This window comes from Hibiscus syriacus, unplaced genomic scaffold, assembly GCF_006381635.1.
Source record: "Hibiscus syriacus cultivar Baekdansim isolate YM2019G1 unplaced genomic scaffold, ASM638163v2 tig00111633_pilon, whole genome shotgun sequence".
NCBI classification, from domain to species: domain Eukaryota; kingdom Viridiplantae; phylum Streptophyta; class Magnoliopsida; order Malvales; family Malvaceae; genus Hibiscus; species Hibiscus syriacus.
The window spans coordinates 1-19735 of record NW_024063139.1 but is presented as its reverse complement, the minus strand read 5'-3'; the positions used below and the strand labels follow the sequence as shown (position 1 = coordinate 19735).

Genomic DNA, 19735 nt, shown 5'->3' with positions numbered 1-19735 from the left:
CGAGTTCAAGGCATCAATGACCTCTTTTACTTTTGTGAGATAGGATCTCATGCTATCTCCTCCTTTCTTGAGAGATTGGAGCTTGTAATGTAAGCTCATGACAGCAGTTGTAGAGCGATTGACAAAGAATTGTAGTACTTTGTTCCATACCTGGGCAGACGTTTCGGCACCAACGAACTGTGGGAGTAAATGAGGACTAATCGTCGAAAGCAACCAAGAATCTAAAACACTGTCTTGAGCCAAGAACTCTTCATGTTCTTCATTGGCGACTACAACTCCATCTTCACCAACCACTGTTTATAAAGGTATGAGCGTTGTACCATTAAGCATTCTTTCAAGGCGATGACTCCTTGCAGTGAGCAGAACCTGTTGTTTCCGCAGCAGAAAATTAGTTTCATCAAGCACTATGTTCACTCTTTTGTTGGTAAAGACTTTGGTGTTCCTTGATGAGAACTCCATTGACGTGGTTGTAGACGAGGTACTGTGATCCATAGGAAAACGAACAGCGAAAGCACACCCTAGGATGTATCAGCGAATGATACCATGTTGAGAGAGCTTAATAACCATGAGTTACAAAACATCTAGAAACAGATAAAGCTCTTCTCATTCCTTTCCATCATTCTTTACATGCTTTATATAGCTAACAAACTACAATATTCAACAAGAATGCAAGAGACTAACTGCACTACAACTACTCTAACAAGATTCTAACTACCTAACAACAATAATTGTTGTAGCTCCACGAGCAGTGATCTGTTTGCACATGAGACTAGAACGTTCCACGAGCGTTAGCAGTAGCTGCCATGCACGAGCGTACCAGCTTGCTCGTCACCATACTTCAACATCATTGAACAAATCGATTCAACTACCAATCCATTCTTTTGATATCTCAATCTGTTATCCATTTTGTCTTAAAGTTATTAAATTTATATATTAAAATGACAATTTAAGTATTAAAAAAACAGCATTCAAAGTACACAGGAATAGCAAACAAATTTCGAATGGGGATTGATGACAATAATAGTACAGGGCGGGGCCACAATCATTCACATTAGAACCTTACCCGTACACTATTTAACGGGTCATATGCCTCTTTTACCAAACACGCTTTTGACATGCATTTTCATTTCCCAGTAACCAGACCAAGTTGAGACGGACGAAGAACGGTTTCTCATTTTATTAACTATTTTTAGACCTTCAATCTCAAACTCGAGGTTGAAGAACTGTGAATCAAAGATGATGATGATCGACGACGAAGCTTTGTTGTGGAGTTGGGTAGAGGGTTAGTGGAAGACATATATCTACTTGAATGTCCACTCAGCGTCTTCTTCTCGGCCTAACCGGATCTAACTTGGCGAACTTTTGTCTCGTTTAACCCGCTGGAAGAACACAGTTGCAAAGGAAACCTATACATCCACCACAACCAAAATCATCAATGGGAACCTACAAGTAGTGTTAACAAATTAACTTCAGAAGGTATAGCAGGATCCAACCCATGTCCGAATCCTATATCTCTTTCTCATAGGCATAGGCATCCAAGTTACCCTAGTGACTTCTCACCAACGTAAAATGTCTGGGCACGGATATGGCATATAACACCTCGGCTAATATAAGTGTTTTCATTTTGCATTCAACAAATGATGGTCATGCAGCAGGCCGAGAGCAACGTTCAATAATGCTTGCACTATAATAGTTGCTTTCCGATGAACAGTTTTCGTAGTTGCCCCGACCAGATGCAAATAACATAATTAGGATAAATGCCGAAGAAGGAAAGCCTCACTTTTACTTCTATGTATCTCAAGAACTGATCAATCAGAGGAAGTAATATAATGAGGCAGGAGATAGTTGATATCTTACCCAATCTGGCAAGACGATTAACCCAACGCGGAATCGGCTTCGATGCTAACTGAACACACACATCATTGCAAAAATGGTTGCAGTTCTTGGTGCTGAGATGGTACGAATTCCCCGCGTACTCTTTAGCGAGTTTCTCCATAAACGCTCGGACGTCTTTCGGACCTAAATCCGTCCTCCCGACCAAGATGGATTTCCTAAATGTGAAACCGGGACATTGCCTCGGTTCCACTTCAAAAATCCCGGTCGTTGTATGCTCATGCGCCCCAAAACCGTACTCAACTCCATGAACTACGTAGCAAAGAGTCAACCAGAGTCAAAATGCTACACCAAGGAACTTATAAAATTTTAGAGAAAGCTAACTTGTAAAATTCTCGTGGAGAAAACTATAAATAAAATCACTAAATTCACGACCGTCATGTAAATGCTAATATTCATCAAAAATCCATTCTTTCAAATAGATTAAATTCTGCTCGGTACCCAACAGTTAGCGAAAATCTTCTCATCAACCAAACAGTCAGAACCACGAATTAAAAGGAAAATCTAACGATAACCCTTGTTTAACTTATTTTTCCATTACTTTCTACGAAACACGTAAAAAAGAGGAAACTTTACCAAATTTGAAGGACAAAAATTGAAAATTTACCTTGAACCCCAGAATGATATATGCCAAGGCCAAACCAATAAGCGTATCCATTAATTGGAGTCAAGTCATATACATTCAAGTAAACCGGAAAACACCCGACTTTCTTCCCCGTGGCATCAACACCATTTTACAAAGCATTTTTACAACTTTTTTTTTGAAATACCCAGATAGCTACCAGAGCATGGGCGTAAGCGATAATTAAGAGAAACTGTAGGGCTAAACTGGGAAATCTGATCGTAATATTCTTCTTCTTCTATTTCCCACTTGGAAAAAAGGTTTGTATTTTAATACAAGGAAGAATCTATAGCTTGGGTTGTACCGAGAAAGAGCCGAAAGCTACCGCAGCGTCGGCTTAATTTGCTTTTAAGAATACAGATCGCGATTTCTATTTTAATTTATGGGTGGATTAGGTATTTATTTAAGTTATCATTTTAGTTTGTTTTAGTATTTAAATATTTATTTTTTAAATTATATTTAATGTTTAATTTTATTATATATTATTAAAAATTTAATATGTTTAGTATCTAAATTATCAATTTTATTCTATTTTAATATTTAAATTTTTAATTTTTGTCAAAATTTAAATTTAATATTTAAACGGTGTACTAAAATAAAATTAAAATTTTTAATTACGAGATATTAAAATAAAACAAAAACTAAACTTTAGCTATAATTTAAAATAAATGAAAGTTTAGAAATTAAAACATACCAAAGTTAATAGTTTAGGTACTAAGTACATAATTTACCCTTAATTTTTTTATTACATTAATTATTGATGAAATCAAAATGGTTATTATAATTGTGATTAGCTTAAAACTGAAGGAAAGTGGTCCCTTAATTACTCCAACTGCCGTTCGACTTTATAAAAGCCGTGCCGTGTCCGTTTGTTTTAAAAAATGCAAACGGAAGTCAGGGGGTTAAATTTTTATTTTGGTCCTTTTATTGTGTTTACATATATTCTAGTTTTTTTTCTCAATTTAATCTAATTTTATTAGTTCAAAAAGCTAATTTTGTACACTATTTTAATTTAAATATTGATTTGGTTTTCTTAAAATATTGTTTTTAACTGATTATCACTACATGTGTATTTCTATATGATTATTGTTCTTAAAATATTGATTTGGTTTTCTTAAAATGATGTTTTTAAAGAAAATTTTAAGTGACAAGTAGTTAATTAACTATTTTCGTAAATTATTTTATATGATTATTAATTTTATCAAATATTATTCTTATTTTTATTTAATTATTAATATTTAATTTATTAATTAACTAATTTAAATTAAATCTTGTAAATATTGTTTATGAATGTAATTTTCTTAATTTAAATTTTCTCTATTCATAATATCGGAATTTAAATTTTTGATCTTGATTAAAAGATTTAAAATCTCGTTTTGTTAGATTAATTAATAATTAAATAAAAATTTAGTGTTTAAGATTTTTTAATAAATAATTTTAGAAAGCCGGATTGAAATTAGGAGTGTGAGTTGAAAAGGAAAATAATATAAAAATGTGAAACTTATGATGGATAGGGATGGCACATGTTGGGATTTTGGTTAACTTGAATGAATTTGAAAATTATATATCTTTCATTCGATTTGAACTTGACCCGAAAATTATATACCATCCATCCTACTTGAATTTTACCTTTTTTTTTATATAAAACTTGAACTCAACCCGATCAATTTGATTCGATCGAATCAAATATGTTTCATTCTAAACCAAAACATGATCCGACATAAACTCTAAAAAAAATCTGATCTAATTTTTTTCTATTAAAAAAATTGACCTAATAAAATCAAGATATATCAAAATCCGTCAAATTCATATTCATGCCCATTCTAGGAATGGATCATTTGAATTTTACGTGGTTAGCTTTTCAACGGTCCATTTGTCTCGTGCATCTGCTACTTGCAACATGCTTGGAACTTGCTTTTCATAAAACATGAAATCTGACCTCACTTTTTGAATATTTTTGTACATAAATGTTGAAGTGGGATTTTTGCAGATTTCGAAGATATATCATTATTTGAATAATTGATTAAATTTTCAATAATTGTAATTAAATATAATTTCGTCTAAGACACGGCGATATAAAAGGTAGGAAGTGATATCGATTCCGCAAAATGAAAAATATTTTTAAAATTATAAATTAATATAATAAGAATATATATATTTTTGTTAAAATTAAGATTAAATTTCTGATCCTTCAAAATATATTTGCAATCTCACTTATTTAGAGTATAAATATGTCATTTTAAAGATAAATTCGATTGTAGTTCATTGAATGATTTTAATAGTATAAAAATATTATTTTATATTTTTAAATTAAAGTTCAAAATTAAAAAAAATTGTTAGAATAAATAAAGGTGTATCAATGCTGATTAAATTGACACTAACGAAGGTGGTAAAAGTGAGAATGGTCCAGTGGAGTGAGAAATGATGATGCTAAAGTGATAACTAACAATAATCATAGAGCTGCAGCTGCGATGGAGACACAAAGAAACAAATAATTGTCGACATGAATCAATTATTTATCGCATTTTTTATTATTTAATTTATTACTTATTACATGAATCAAATAACTTTACTATTAAAAAATTATTATTATTTCTCGAGATCTTAAATTTATGCACCAAAAATGTTATTTGATAATGAGAAAAGCACGATATAAGGAACGCGAGCCTACTGTCGAATTGGTTGCCACGCTGGAAGGCGTTTCGCAGGGGGCGCCTTCGTCAAGTTTTCACGCCACTTGGAAGGCATGTTGCAGGGGTGCACCTTTCTCTTTTGGCCATTTCCCCTCCCCTATATAAACTCTATCTCACCTCATAACAAATCACACATAAAATAAATCATATTTCTCCTATTTCTTATCCTTAAGGTATATAGTTTTTTATATTTATTATTTTTAGTCAATAAATTCTTATTATTTTATTACTTAATTATAAAAACTATTTTTTGTGCTATTATCAACAGTTAAAAAATGGAAGACGGGATGTTGTGATTGGATGGTGATAATATTTCGAGTCATTTTGCCAATATGGTAAGAATATGAAATTATGTTATTTTAAATTTTTTTTGAATAATTTATTTATTTAAATATTTTTAAATTTTACTTCAAAGTTTAACTCTTAGAGTTTATTTATTAGGAAACTGATCGTATATTAGAAGATTTTATTCGTAACAACAAGATGAACACACAGGGTCGTATCTAGCGATATTTGTTTGAGGCTGGATTTGGTTATGTAGTTAAAATTGTTGGACATTGTAAATTCGAACCCGCCTAATTTATGCACCATTAGATGGAACAACTATTTGTGGTGTGGCGGATGGTAATTGGAGTTCTCTGTGCAGGGAGTATTTTGGAGCTACCTCGATGGATTTCAATGATGATTAAATAATGTTAACATGGCTGCAATCTGATTTTAAATAGTTGAATAAAATTATTCCGAAGATGAGACAAAAGCATTTTCCAAGACATACATATTACGAATCATTTTAGAGATATTGGTGCCCGATAAATCTCGCAACCATATATATTGTATGTGGTTCTTATCAATTTTGAAGTAGCTGACACGTTGAGTTGGGGCTCCGCAGTTTTGAGCATTTTGTTTAGAGAAATGTGTCAAGCAACGAAGTATAGTAAAACTGCCATTAGTTGGCACGCTGAGTTGGGTTCCACAGTTTTAGGTATTATTCTATATTAATGAAAAAAATTACAAAACTTGACTCCTTCTAGATAGGGGTGAGTGTTCCATCGAGTCGAGTCGGATTTAAAATTTTGAGTTATTCGAGTTGACGAGTCCTATTTTACAACTCAAAGTTTTTTAGTCGAATTTTGACTTTTTATTTAAATTTAATTATAAATATTTATAATATTATAATATTATTTGATTCCAATTTAAATTGTTTTCTATAACTATATATAATGTATATATATTTCTTCATATTTTTTCATATGTGATATACATATATCATACAGAATTGAGTTACTCGACGCAAACTTGAAAATCAATCTACTGATTATTAAAAATTTTGAGTTACTATTGGAGTTGTATTTTATAACTCGATTTGAACTTAAATTTTTTTCAAGTTTAGTTGAGTTTATGAAATTACAGATCAAATTTAATTCAAGTTAAATTTTCTTAAATAAAAAATTTAAATTATCAAGTCGAGTTAAATTTTGTTCATATTTAATTGTAGATGAATCGTCCATTATTGAAGTTAGGCGCGAGTCGAAAGTAGTAAAATTTTGTTAGGAGCGTGAAGCCCAGTTTCTTAGATGGTTTCTGCCCAAGATTTAAATAAACCAGAAAAAAGTTGGAACTTCAGCCCAATACAATAATGGTCATTCATTATTTTTTATAAAAAAATAAAATAAGAAAAACATGAAAAGGAAAACGAAAGAAAAACGTGGTGAGAGATTGAGAGAGTCCTTAATCTTTATCTACCATCGCCTACAATCTATTATTTAGAGGTGGAAAACATGTCATTCAGATCGGGTTTAGATTGGGTTATTTCGAGTTATATTATTTCGGGTCTAAATTATATTCGGTTTAATTTAATTCGAGTTTGATCGAATTCGAATATGGTTCAGGTGTATTATAAATCAGATTGCGTCGGATACCGGTTCAGGTCAATTTTCGGGTCGGTGATTATCGGATCGGTTGTTTTTTTGTTTCAAATCAATATCGGATCGGTTGATTTTTGGGTATGGTCAATATTAGATTGGTTAGATTTTGGGTCGGGTTAATATCGGGTCGATTCAATATCAGATCGATTGATTTTTGATTTACGTTAACCTTTAGATCAGGTCAATTCGGGTTGAACTGATTATGAGTCTGATCAAGTATATATATAATTATTGATATATTATTGTAAAAAAATGTATTCTTGTTTGTTAATCTTATCATGTAGACATAGTTTCAATTCTCAATCGTTCAATATTTTGAATTAAACAAACATTTAGAGATAATAAATCGATAATTTGACACAAATACTGTAACACCCCAAATATCGGGTCAATGACCAAAATGTAAGAATTTAAAAATTTAGTGGTTTAATTGAATAAATTGAAAAGTTCAAGGATTTATTTTGGAAATTTTGTTTAGGATTTGACATTAAAGTTGGAATATTGGAAGGGCATTAAGGTCTTTTCAAATAAGGATTTTTATCTTCCCTTTTAAGGGATAAAACACGTGGTAGAGAAAGAAAAGTCTGGAAACCATTGTTATCTTCTTCCTCATTGCAGTGAGCTCCATTTTAAAGGTGAGTTGATTTCAAGTTGTTTGTTCATTGAATTTTTAAGTTGGTTCTTGTTCTTTGGGTGATATACAAGCTTAAGGAAAGCTTATGGTTGAGTAAAACTAAGAGACGGATGAATTATAGATAAATTTGTAAAATGGGTTTTTAAAGGATATGTTGATATGGTTTAGTTTTTGGATTTCTATTGATAAAATTGACTTGTCAAAGGTTTAATTAAGAAGTTAAAAGTATTAGAAATGATTTTGAACATGATTGAAATTATGGTATGATTTTTAATCTCAAGTGTTTTAGTGGGATTTTGGATGGTTAGGAGTGTTGAAGTGATATAAGTTGGTTTTGATAAGAATAGTTGAGTTAAAAGGCATGAAATGGATAAAAGTGGGAGATTTGGGTGAGTTATGGTTAATTTTCAAACTAAAATAGGTAAATTTTGGGTATGTGTATCGGTACTAGAAGAACTGTACCAATATTTCAAGGCAAAAATATTTGAATTCGTGGAACAATATCGATACTGATTGAAGAAGGTATCGATACCAAGATTAGGGTATCGATGCTATTATAAAGTATGAAATTCCAAAATGCCAAAATGATATCGGTACCGAAGTGGGTATCGATATCATAGAAGGGAAGTATCAGTACTGTAGATGGGGTACATTAGATGGGGTACTGATACTAGTGTGCTTGAAATGGTGAATTTGGTGTTTCTTTCAGCTTAAGTTATTAATGATTGGTTAATAGCAATATGAACTTCGATATTCATCTCGATTATATTATTGTGTAGACATTAAACGAAAGCAAATTCCGGACGATTCGACGTTATAAGTTATCGATCAAGATTGATAAGGATTTTGCTAGAATTTACGTGAGACAAAGGTGAGTGCAACTTACTTATTTAATATTCGATATGAGTGCGGCTTGCGATAAGCCAACCTCATGGTTTTCGTTCGAAAACCCTTCTATTACTTTTATGTTATATTTTTACAATGTTTTATTAAGTTATATTACTTAAGATATGTTTTGATGTTTATATGTACATGATTATGAAAATGTGATATGTGAATATGCGTATACTAAAATGTTCTATGTGAAAGTGCTAATGTGAACATGATACACTCTGAATAATGAAATGATAAATAATTATGTGGTTAAAATCCCAAGGTATATGTATGAGAATTAGAGGTATAGTTTGCATGCCAAGAGTCGAGGGTTCTATGTGGTCATTCGGGGCAATCCTATGTTGTCCTTCGGGACAAAACTATGTGGTCATTCGGGACAAAACTGTGGTACTTTGTTGCAGATTATGTGAGCTATGGTGACAACATTAGTGCACAACCTCAATGTACTCAAATACCTTGAGTTCTCAGTAATATGCATTGTGCCATTAAAAACAAAGTTATATGAACCAAACAATGTATAAAAGAATTTTTTCTTGTTATGAAAAGCAATTTGAATCCCTTATGAAATGCTTTTATGACATGAATAAGAATTTTTGTTTATAAAGTTTTATGTGACTCGTATTTGCCTCACTAAGTCAACGACTTAGCGTGTGATTGTTTCACGTGTAGGTTTAAAGAAAGCATAGAGCTAAAGCTAGGTAATGACATCATACTCCCTCTAAAGATCATATCGGACCAATTTAAATCGTATGTTCTTGTTATTTTGTAAATTATTGGCATGTATCATAAGTTTAAATTGTAATGCTCTGATCAGTTTTGAAATCAAACAATTTTTGTAATTATGTAAATTATTAAGTATTTTAATTAAATGTAAATGTGAGTGATCATTATTTACTTTAACTCAAGGGTTCCACCCTGTTAATACAAATAAAAGTTTAAATTTCCCACTACTTTTTAAGAGCAAATGCTTTGAAAAGCTAATGTGGCACCTTAGATTCGTATCCGGGTCGGGTACGGGTTGGGGTGTTACAAATACGATCCTATAATACGTGCTAAAATTTGTTATCAAATTTTTATATTGATCTTGTCTGAAAAGTTTTTAATGAGAACTATTCGATAAAGAAAAAAAGTTTTTAAAATTTTTTATTTCCAATTATAAATTAGAAATTTTTAATTAAAATTTTAAAAATAATACATAACTTTATTTGTTAAGTTTTAGTCGTAACATAAGTAAACTTTATTTATTATTGTTTTTAATCTTACAATTAGATTCTTACTTTCATATTCCTCTTATGCAATAACATAAGTAAATTTTCTATTATATTGATTATAAATATAATATTTATAATAAATTATAACTTTTTATTTAAATTAATTTATTATTCAGTTTGGATTAATTCTGTTCGGGTTGCTTTTGGGTTGGGTTAAAATTCGGTTCGGGTTAATTTCGGTTTCGGTTCGGGTTAATTTTGAGTCGAGTTACTTTCGGTTTCGCTAAATTTTGGGTTAGGTATGGTTTGGATCGAGTATGGGTCGAGTATCATATCAAATTTAATTATCATATTCAAATTAATATCAGGTATTGGGTCGAATAAATCAATTCGGATAATTGGGGGCGGGTCAAGTTTACCATGTCTACTATTATCATTACTTTTGACCAATAACAAAATTAAATAACTTTTTTAGGAGATAATAAAATGTTAAATAAAGGCATATGATGCAATCAAAGAACGTGAATTAATTTATGGGATTTGAATTTAATTTAATAATATAAAATTGGATGTTGTTTAGATTAGTGAAAGTGACTCGGTGTAGGTTACTTGGATACGTTACATGTCATGTTTACGTATAGACATCCGTAATTATACTGCATAAAAATATAAATAAATAGTTTATATATTTTATAGTATAAATTATAATAAATCTAGATAAATTGAACAAAAATTAATAATTACAATATATCTGAATCTTAATTATAATAATTTTACATTAAATTTATACGATGAAATTTAAATAAAAATAAAATCCGAATAAAAAATCTACCTAATTAACCATTCGATTAAATACAACAAAATTGAACTAAATCATACTTTCTTAATAATAAAAGTGAAAGAAAAAAGGATCTTGATGTGTAAATGATGTAATATGGGAATCTTGGAGGACTTGATGGAGTAAAAGTTATCTGTAAATTTAAACAAGGCCAGAATTTAGAAAATCCCTTCTCTATAATAATCAAATATACATAACAATTTGTTCCCAGACAAATTAAGATGAAAACAAAAATTTTAATCAGAAAAATATGTATAATATTTAAATGTTCTTAATTAAAATACACAACACTGGTTTAGAGCTTGAGGGAAAGGGTCAACTTTGTGTATCTGATCTTCCTGCATGCTTAGAATGCAGAGCAGCGTGGCCCGACCACCAACAATTCCCCATCATTTCATCACCAGGAGAATCGCCCATCATCGTCCTCATTACATTGTTGAACCGACAGACACTCGCCCGAGACGTCAAATTCTCCGTCGACAACTTCCCTATGGCCGGTTGTTGGTCTATAGGGGGCCTTGACCAACTATGGCGTCAATAAGAGATATGAGGATTATTAGGTTTATGGATCATGGAATGGACCTGAATTCCCAGAGATCTATTGTATGCACCGTTTAGTGGAAGAGAAGCCAAGCTTGAATAGTGGTTTTGATGATGAAAACAAAGGTGCCCGAAAGCAGCAGCCGAGGCTGCCATGTGAGCTCCGATCCTTTTCTCTCTTTTCGCCAAAATCCGCTATCTTGTGTGCATTTTGGTGCCCCCCGAGAGCCTGTGAACTCTAGAATTTCCTCTGACAATAGTTGCACGAGAAAACCCGTTGCTCGCCGCCGTCGGTATTCAACGAATCGATAAGGTTGAGCTCCTCTTGATTCAAACCACGATCACAATCACTAGTGGCAACATTTATATCTATATGGAACCTGGGTTTCGCCTCTCCTTCTCGGTCATTGACACCCGGTGTCGAAACTAGGCATGAATAAGTCTCAGAGGGACTAGGTTCTTTCCTCGGATACTCCATAGTTAGACGATGAAAGGTTTGTTGAAGGGAACCAAACCAAATGCTCGTGTGGTAACAATAAGATTCCTATGTATGATAATATTAAATATGGCCCCAATGCACTAATATCCTATACTGTGACTAATAAACAAAAGGTTTGGTTTAGGTTTCTTTGTCACTCAGCTGAAAGCTAGCTTTATCAGAACTCCACCATAACAGATATAACTAAGTTACCAAAATCTACCTGCAAAAAAAATACCCCATTTCATGCAGGAGATTTTCCCTTGTTTTTTGGGCATAATATCATGGTGAGTGCCCCAATAATGGGGGGACAAGTATGACCTCTTAGTGTTACAAGACGACACAATTCCTCTTCTATCCTATGTACTGAAAACTCCATGTCCCCATTCCAGTTACTTTGAGAGTGCACCTCTCACCCTTTTTTATGGGACAAATATGCCAGTTTTTTTGGGACTGGGCATTGTTATACACACAAACACAGATGCTTACCTATAGAAATAAAAAATCATAGTTTAGATACTAAACATGCAATTCACCCTTTTATTTTTTACCATTTGTAAATAGGAGTCTGAATGTATATAGTTAGTGTAGTCTTTTCCATGCTCTATGAAAGATAACTTATCTTTGTAATTATGTGAGAAATGATTATATATAATTATATTTTTAGGTTACAAGAGATATTTATAAGTGACAATTTTACCGAGATGGCAATTAATGAGATGAGTTTATAATTATCAGAATTAAATAAAGGGCAAACTATAATGATTGTCACTTTTATTTCAATTTTACAAACGCATGGTTACTCGATTCAAAAAAACATAATATATGGTCATTTTCATTTCGTTTTAATTAAGATGTGGTCATAGAGATGTTAGCTACCGTGAGTTGGATGACGTAGTACATCAGTAAAAGGTTTAACTTTTTATTTAAACTTTTAAACTTTAGATAAATTGTTAATCATGAGTCTTTTTGTAAACTCAAAATAATTCAGTGATAAAATATTTTTACTCTAAAGTTTAACGGTTCAAATAATAATTAAACCTTTTTACTAATGTACTACATCATCCAACTCATGGCAACTAACGTTTCAATGACCACATCTTAATTAAAACGAAACGAAAGGGATCATATGTTATGTTATTTGAATCAAATGACCATATGTTAGTAAATTTAAAACAAAAGTGACAAACTTTGTAGTTTACCCTTAAATAAAAAATAAAGATTTAAGGGTTACTGTTGTCAACGTAGTAGGCTTAATATATCATTTTTTCCCAAAATAATTTTTTCGCATCAATATAGCCTACGAAATTGTTTAGGGGCATCATCCTAGCCCTCAAAATCTATTGACCATTTTAACTAATAGAAACGTGAGTCTTTCGCGTCTGTGAATTAAGGGATTATGTTAAAATATTTACTAAACACAACGATTGGAAAAAAATCTCAAAATTTATTATTTATTTAAATGAGATTAGGGGATTAAGTCAACATTTTGACCATTTTTTTCTAACTAATGTATTTAGTAAATAATTTAAATATTTATTTTTTTAAAATATCACATCATCATCATCATTAAACCGCGTCAATAAAATATTGGTTGACATGAAAATTGTTGGCTTCAACAAACGCAAAAGACTAACGATTTTATTACTCGAAACGAACTTTGAAAGCTAGTATGAAAACCCTAAAAATTCGGTGGTTAAATTGATGGAAAAAATCATAAAAACAAGAATGATAAATTAAATCTACAACGACAACCCTAAAACCAAAATTAATCATTGCGTTCCATATTTTAATTGCTTCCTTTAAGATGCCTCTAGGACACCTCCATTTTTGAATTGGTGCTAAAATGGTCATATAAATGTCTCAGAAGGAGATACCACTGCACACTCAATGAAACTATCCCTAAATAAGATTATCATTATGAGATTAAAGTATAAATACAAATTCAAGAAAGAAAAGGAAAGTATAAATACAAATTCAAGAAAGAAAAGGAAAGTATAAATACAAATAATAATCAAAATAAGCATTCACGGGACACGTTAGTTTAATCATTTCCTTCCAAACCATCTAAACTGTAAATCACCAACTCAATAATCATAGTACGTTCACAGAATAAACCTCGTGTAAATCAACCAAGCCATTGTCACTAATCTATTCAACGAGTGGTTCACTTTTCGTATGTGCTGTGCTGCAGTTGGAAACTTGTGTCGGAACTAGTGGCCGCTAATGAGCTCACCAAGGTGGGCTTTCGAGGAAACCAATGCTGCTAAAAACATAACAGAACTATAACATCGGGCCAGCAAACAGTCCAATTATGTTCTGTTTTGCGTGTTATCTTCTAAACTGCGTGATTGGCCCATAAATCTTTAAGAAAACTCTGATGCCGGTTAGAATGACGATATTTCCAGAGTTAATGCTTCCATTAAATCCATTCCATTTGCACTTAGCTCATATCATATATCATGGCTAGCCTTAAGCCACTAAGATTTTTGTTTCTGGTCATGTTCTGCACATTTTCAAAAAGTTCTGAACCAGCGATTTTTTCAGTTCCCCAAGGAATCAAAGCTGCTTATTGGCCATCCTTTGAATCCTTTCCAGTTTCCTCCATTAACACCTCGTTTTTCACTCATATTTACTACGCCTTTCTCTTGCCCCAACCCTCCACTTTCAAGCTCAACATCACCACTGGACCAACAAAAATTACCCGAATTCAGGTCCGGGTTAAGCGCCAAATACCCACCCGTCAAAACCATTCTGTCTATCGGAGGAGGCGGGAACAACCCCGATGTATTAGCTCGAATGGCGAGAACCGAAGAAACACGTGGAGTCTTCATTAATTCAACCATCGAAGAGGCCCGAGGTTACCAATTCGATGGCGTTGACTTGGACTGGGAGTTCCCTGCAACAGGCGACGACATGGCGAACCTCGCTTTGTTGTTCAAGGAATGGAGAGAAGCGCTCCAAAAAGAAGCCGAAACTGGCGGGAAACCACGCTTGCTTTTAACTTCTGCGGTGTATTACTCTTCCGAGTTCACTAACTACGGTTTGCCTCGAACTTATCCGGCTCATGCATGGCCGAATAATTAGACTGGGCAAGCACGATGTGTTTCGATTACCATGGAAAATGGGATGACTTCACCGGGATGCACTCGGCTCTTTTCGATCTCAATAGCACTGATAGCAGTAGCCATGGAATCGGGTCTCGGATTATTAGAAAGGGAATAAGCAAACCATTTAGCACTGGAATCACACATTCTTCATTCATCATAGCTTGCTTATATACAATGCTGTAACAAGCTTTTAACAGCCTCTTAACAGCCTAACAACCTGCATAACTGTCTAACAGCTTAACTAACTACATCACCTTAGCTGGCCAAATACTAACACATGTAGCACGTGTAAATCAGTTATATTAGTCTAACATTCCTCCTACTTGTTCCTGTTTTCTTTTGTTTTTGAATTAAAACTAGGTGTTACACATATCTTGTTGCGAAACTCCTCGAATGCAATTCTTGCTAGGGGTTTAGTGAAGCCATCAACCACCTGATGAGCTGCTGGAACGTAATTAACTCGAATTTGTCCGGCAGCTACCTTCTCACGCACAAAGTGCACATCCAAGTCTATGTGCTTCGACTGCGCATGGTAAACATCATTGGCACTCATTGCCACTGCTCCAGTATTGTCACACCACACCACTGGTTCTTGAGTCTGTTACAAACCAAGATCAGCAAGAAGCGCATTGACCCAGGTTACCTCAGCAGCCGCATCAGCAAGAGATTTATATTCGGCTTCCATCGTGACCTGGAGACAGACTTCTGCTTCTTGAAACTCCATGCAACCAGACTTCGACATTTGAACACTCAATAGCTAGAGATGGACCGCCTATCATCCCACTAGCTTCCCAATCCACATCAACAAAAGCTTTAACATTTAACCCTGCATCAGCCGACTGGAACAAGAGACCATAGTCCACAGTCCCAACTAAATACCTTAGTATTCTTTTAACAGCAGTCATGTGTTTCTCGTGGTGCATGCATGTATTGTGCCACTTTTCCAACACTGTAGGCCACATCTGGTTGCGTGTGACACAAATAGAGAAGAGAACCGACTATGCTTCGGTATTCACTAGGATTAACCAATAATTCACCATCATCTGCTGAAAGTTTAGGGGATGCCACCATAGGTGTCGCACATGCAGCAACACTTCTCATTCCACCCTTCTCAAGCAATTCTAACACAAACTTCCTTTGATTCAACAGAACTGAATCACTCGACCTTTGTACCTCAATTCCCAAGAAAAACTTGAGTTGGCCAAGGTCCTTTAACGAAAATCTATCACCAAGAAGACAAACAACTTCTTGAATCGCATTGGAAGACTGCCTAGTGATGACTATGTCATCAACATATACCAACACATATAGATCACCATCATCCGTTTTACTAATGAACAACGAGGGGTCAGCTCTTGATGCTGTAAATCCAAGCTGAAGCAAGTTATTTCGAAGCTTAGTATGCCAATTTCGTGGGGCTTGTCTGAGACCATAGAGGACATTCTTAAGTTTGCAAACCAGTTGAGCACCATCTTCATCTGTTTGCTCGAACCCGGTGGTTGCTGCATGAACACCACTTCATCTAGGTCCCGTTGAGGAATGCGTTGTTCACATCTATATGTCTCATTTCCAAATTATTTGAACACCATCCCTTGTAAGGCACTTAAATCCTTTTTGCTGAGGGCTAAAGCCAAGATAAGTGCAAGGTTATGATCTAAACGCCAGTTTATGATTCTGAAACAGTCTCAAGTGTGGGAACATTGGCAGCCAAAGATTCTCAATGCGTTGTAGTCTGAGTTTCTTTTGAGTAATTTTTCGAATGGGGTCATGCCTCCAAGCACCGTAGTAGGTAGCCTATTAATCAAGTGCACAATAGTCACAAACATATGACCAGAAACGTATGGGCAACGATGACTGAGCCAGCAACACGAGGCCGAGTTCCACTATGTGACGGTGTCTACGCTCGACAACACCATTCTGTTCTGATGTATGTAGGTAGCATAGTCGATGCACTATACCTGATTGTGACTTATTTTTTAGTAGATAGATCCAAGTATACCGTGTGCATGCATCAACGAATGAGATTTAATAGCGAAATCCGTTTGATGCAACATGTGGAGGTCCCCATAAATCAGAGAAAACAAGTTCAAAGGGAGTATTGTACTGCGTATTCGAAGTTGCAAACGGTAGCTTATAACTTTTTCCCATAAAGCAAGTTGACATGTTTTATTAACATTTGGATCAATCTTACATCAATGTCTTTGGCAATTTTATTCATTGCATAGCTAGCTGGGTTTCCTAAGTGATGGTGCCAAAGTTCTGACTGTGACAAACCAGCAGATACAAGGTGAGCTGCGCAGCATCGTGCACTCTACACGCTTGCAGTCAAGTGTAAAGGTATACAATCCCCTTTCTCATCACCTTGCAAGAGTATTTCCTTTGAAAGCTTATCTCGAACATAACACTAACGCCAGACAGAATAGTGATTATCATGTAGGCTAGTTCCGACAGACGATTCACACAAGAAAATTCTCCCAAAAACCAGAGAAAAAAGTCTCTAGGGTTTAATAAAATATTATAAAATCAAACAATGCCAAAAAGCAGTCCACAAGCCGGACTGTTATAGCAAAAAAATCGTCTTTATTCGAATTTGCCAAAAATAGCAAAATCCCGAAAATCACTCTAAATTGAAATTCGAAATAAAATAAGCAATCTCCCAAAAAACCGGCCTAAATCGGATTTAAATTGACTTTCTAATTAACAATCGAATATTACCATAAATAGTAAAAAATAACTAAATCTAGTGATTCGGAGGGGAAAACGGCAGAATTTGAGGTTGAAAAAAGGCCACATGGAGCGTAGTCATATGGAGAGCGTGCGCGTCGAAAAGAGCTTTCCGGATTGGGGTCTTATGCGCGATTCTGACACCTGTAGCCAAAGTTATGGCCAAAAGACTGAAACATACTCAAAACGACCCCAATGAGGAACATGTCACAATCAATTCCCGCCTTTGCGCTGATCTGCCAACTCATGGTATCGCAGCGCCATCAACGTGCAATCTGACAGCTCAACATCATCTTTCTTGGATCCCCCTGCATCAGTCACCCCGGGTTGGAAAGAACTCGTCCTCGAGTTCAGAGTAGTGTCATCAGGATCCACAAAACAATGACTCAGGTGCTTCATTAAAGACATCAGAAGTCTTCAAGTGACTGGGAAGTCGCAACCTGTAAGCATTATCATTGATCTTCTGCACGACCTCACAAGGTCCAATCTTCCGATCCTTAAGCTTATTATACTCACCAACAGGAAAACGATCACGAGTAATACAGCCCAAACAAAATCACCAACATCAAAAAGTACCTGACGACGATGATTGTCGACCGAGTCTTGTACTTGGTATTGCTCTCATGAATGGTCTGTTTCACCTGCTCATGGATACTCCGAAGATACTTTGCCATCTCATCTGCTTTACGACTGAAACGTCCTATACGTGGAATAGGGGCTAAGTCCAACACCCGGATGGGTTTCTGACCATAGACAATCTCAAATGGGCTTAAACCTGTGGTTCTGTTTTTGATCTGTTGTAGGCAAATTCTGCCTGAGGCAATGCCAAATCCCACTGCTTCGGCTTCGTTCCTGCCAAACACCTTAAAAGGTTTCCCAAAACTTCGGTTCACCACCTCAGTCTGGCCATCCGTCTGGGGGTGGTAGGCGCTACTGAAATTCAACTGCGTTCCCAGTTTCCCCCACAGGCTCTTCCAGAAATGACTGATGAACTTAGTATCACGATCTGAAGTGATGGATCGAGGAACACCATGTAAACGCACAATCTCCTTGAAATAGAGATGGGCAATCCGGTCAGCATCCATAGTCTTTCTGCAAGCTACAAAATGAGCCATCTTGGAAAACCAACCACAACAAAGATAGAATCAGAGGCCCTTTGGGTGCGGGGTAAGCCTAGTACAAAATCCATGTGACATCGAACCAAGGAGCTTCAGGAACAGGTAAGGGAGTGTACAATCCCGCATTGGTGAGAACTCCCTTAGACCGCTGGCACACATAACAACGGTCCACATAATGGGCCACATCACTAGTCAACTTGGGCCAATAAAATTCAGAAGAGATAAGGGCCAATGTCTTATCTAGGCCAAAGTGTCCCTCATTATGGAGTTCACTATAATTTGCTGCCTCAATGAACAATCTGGAATGCACAATTGTAATCCACGAAACAGATACCCATTATGCAAAACAAAATCATGACGGTGACCCTCAGTTACCTCCTGAAATATCCTTCCAAATGAAGGATCAGCTGCATACATATCTGTGAACGTCTCAAATCCTGCAACTTAGTACTCATGGTGGTGAGAAGTAAGGTACGACGGCTCAGGGCATCTGCGACGCGGTTCAAACTCCCTGCTTGGTGCCTCAGCGTAAAAGTGAATTCTTGCAAGTATGCTACCCACTTGGCATGACGTCTACTCAGCTTGTGTTGGCCATTGATGTACTTCAAGGCCTCATGATCGGTAAACAGAATAAACTCCTTCTATACTAGGTAGTGACGCCAATGCTTCAGGGACTGAACTATGGCATAGAACTCCAGCATAAGTGGAATAATTTTTCTTGATCCCGATAGCTTTTCACTGAAAAAAGCAACCGGACGACCTGCCTGACTCAGAACACCACCAATGCCAACGCCAGATGCATCACAATTTACCTCGAACACTTTGTCAAAATCTGGAAGTGCCAAAACTGGAGCCTCGGTCATCTTCTGCTTGACCAGTTGAAAACTGGCCTCTGTCTCCTCAGACCACTGGAAATCACGCCCCTTGAGGCACTCTGTGATAGGGGCGATCAGAGTACTGAAATTTCTAATGAATCGACGGTAAAAAGACGCCAAGCCATGGAAACTTCGGATGTCATGTAAGGTTCTTGGTCTGGGCCACTCCAAGACTGCATC

At 35.0% G+C, this 19735-nt stretch overlaps 3 pseudogenes; 1 reads left to right on the top strand and 2 right to left on the bottom strand.

The window, feature by feature from the left end:
- Positions 1 to 984: 984 nt before the first annotated feature.
- LOC120166208 lies at positions 985 to 2877 on the bottom strand (annotated as a pseudogene).
- An 8108-nt stretch (positions 2878 to 10985) lies between these two features.
- On the bottom strand, positions 10986 to 11728 carry LOC120166212 (annotated as a pseudogene).
- A 2462-nt stretch (positions 11729 to 14190) lies between these two features.
- LOC120166211 lies at positions 14191 to 15021 on the top strand (annotated as a pseudogene).
- Positions 15022 to 19735: the final 4714 nt, after the last annotated feature.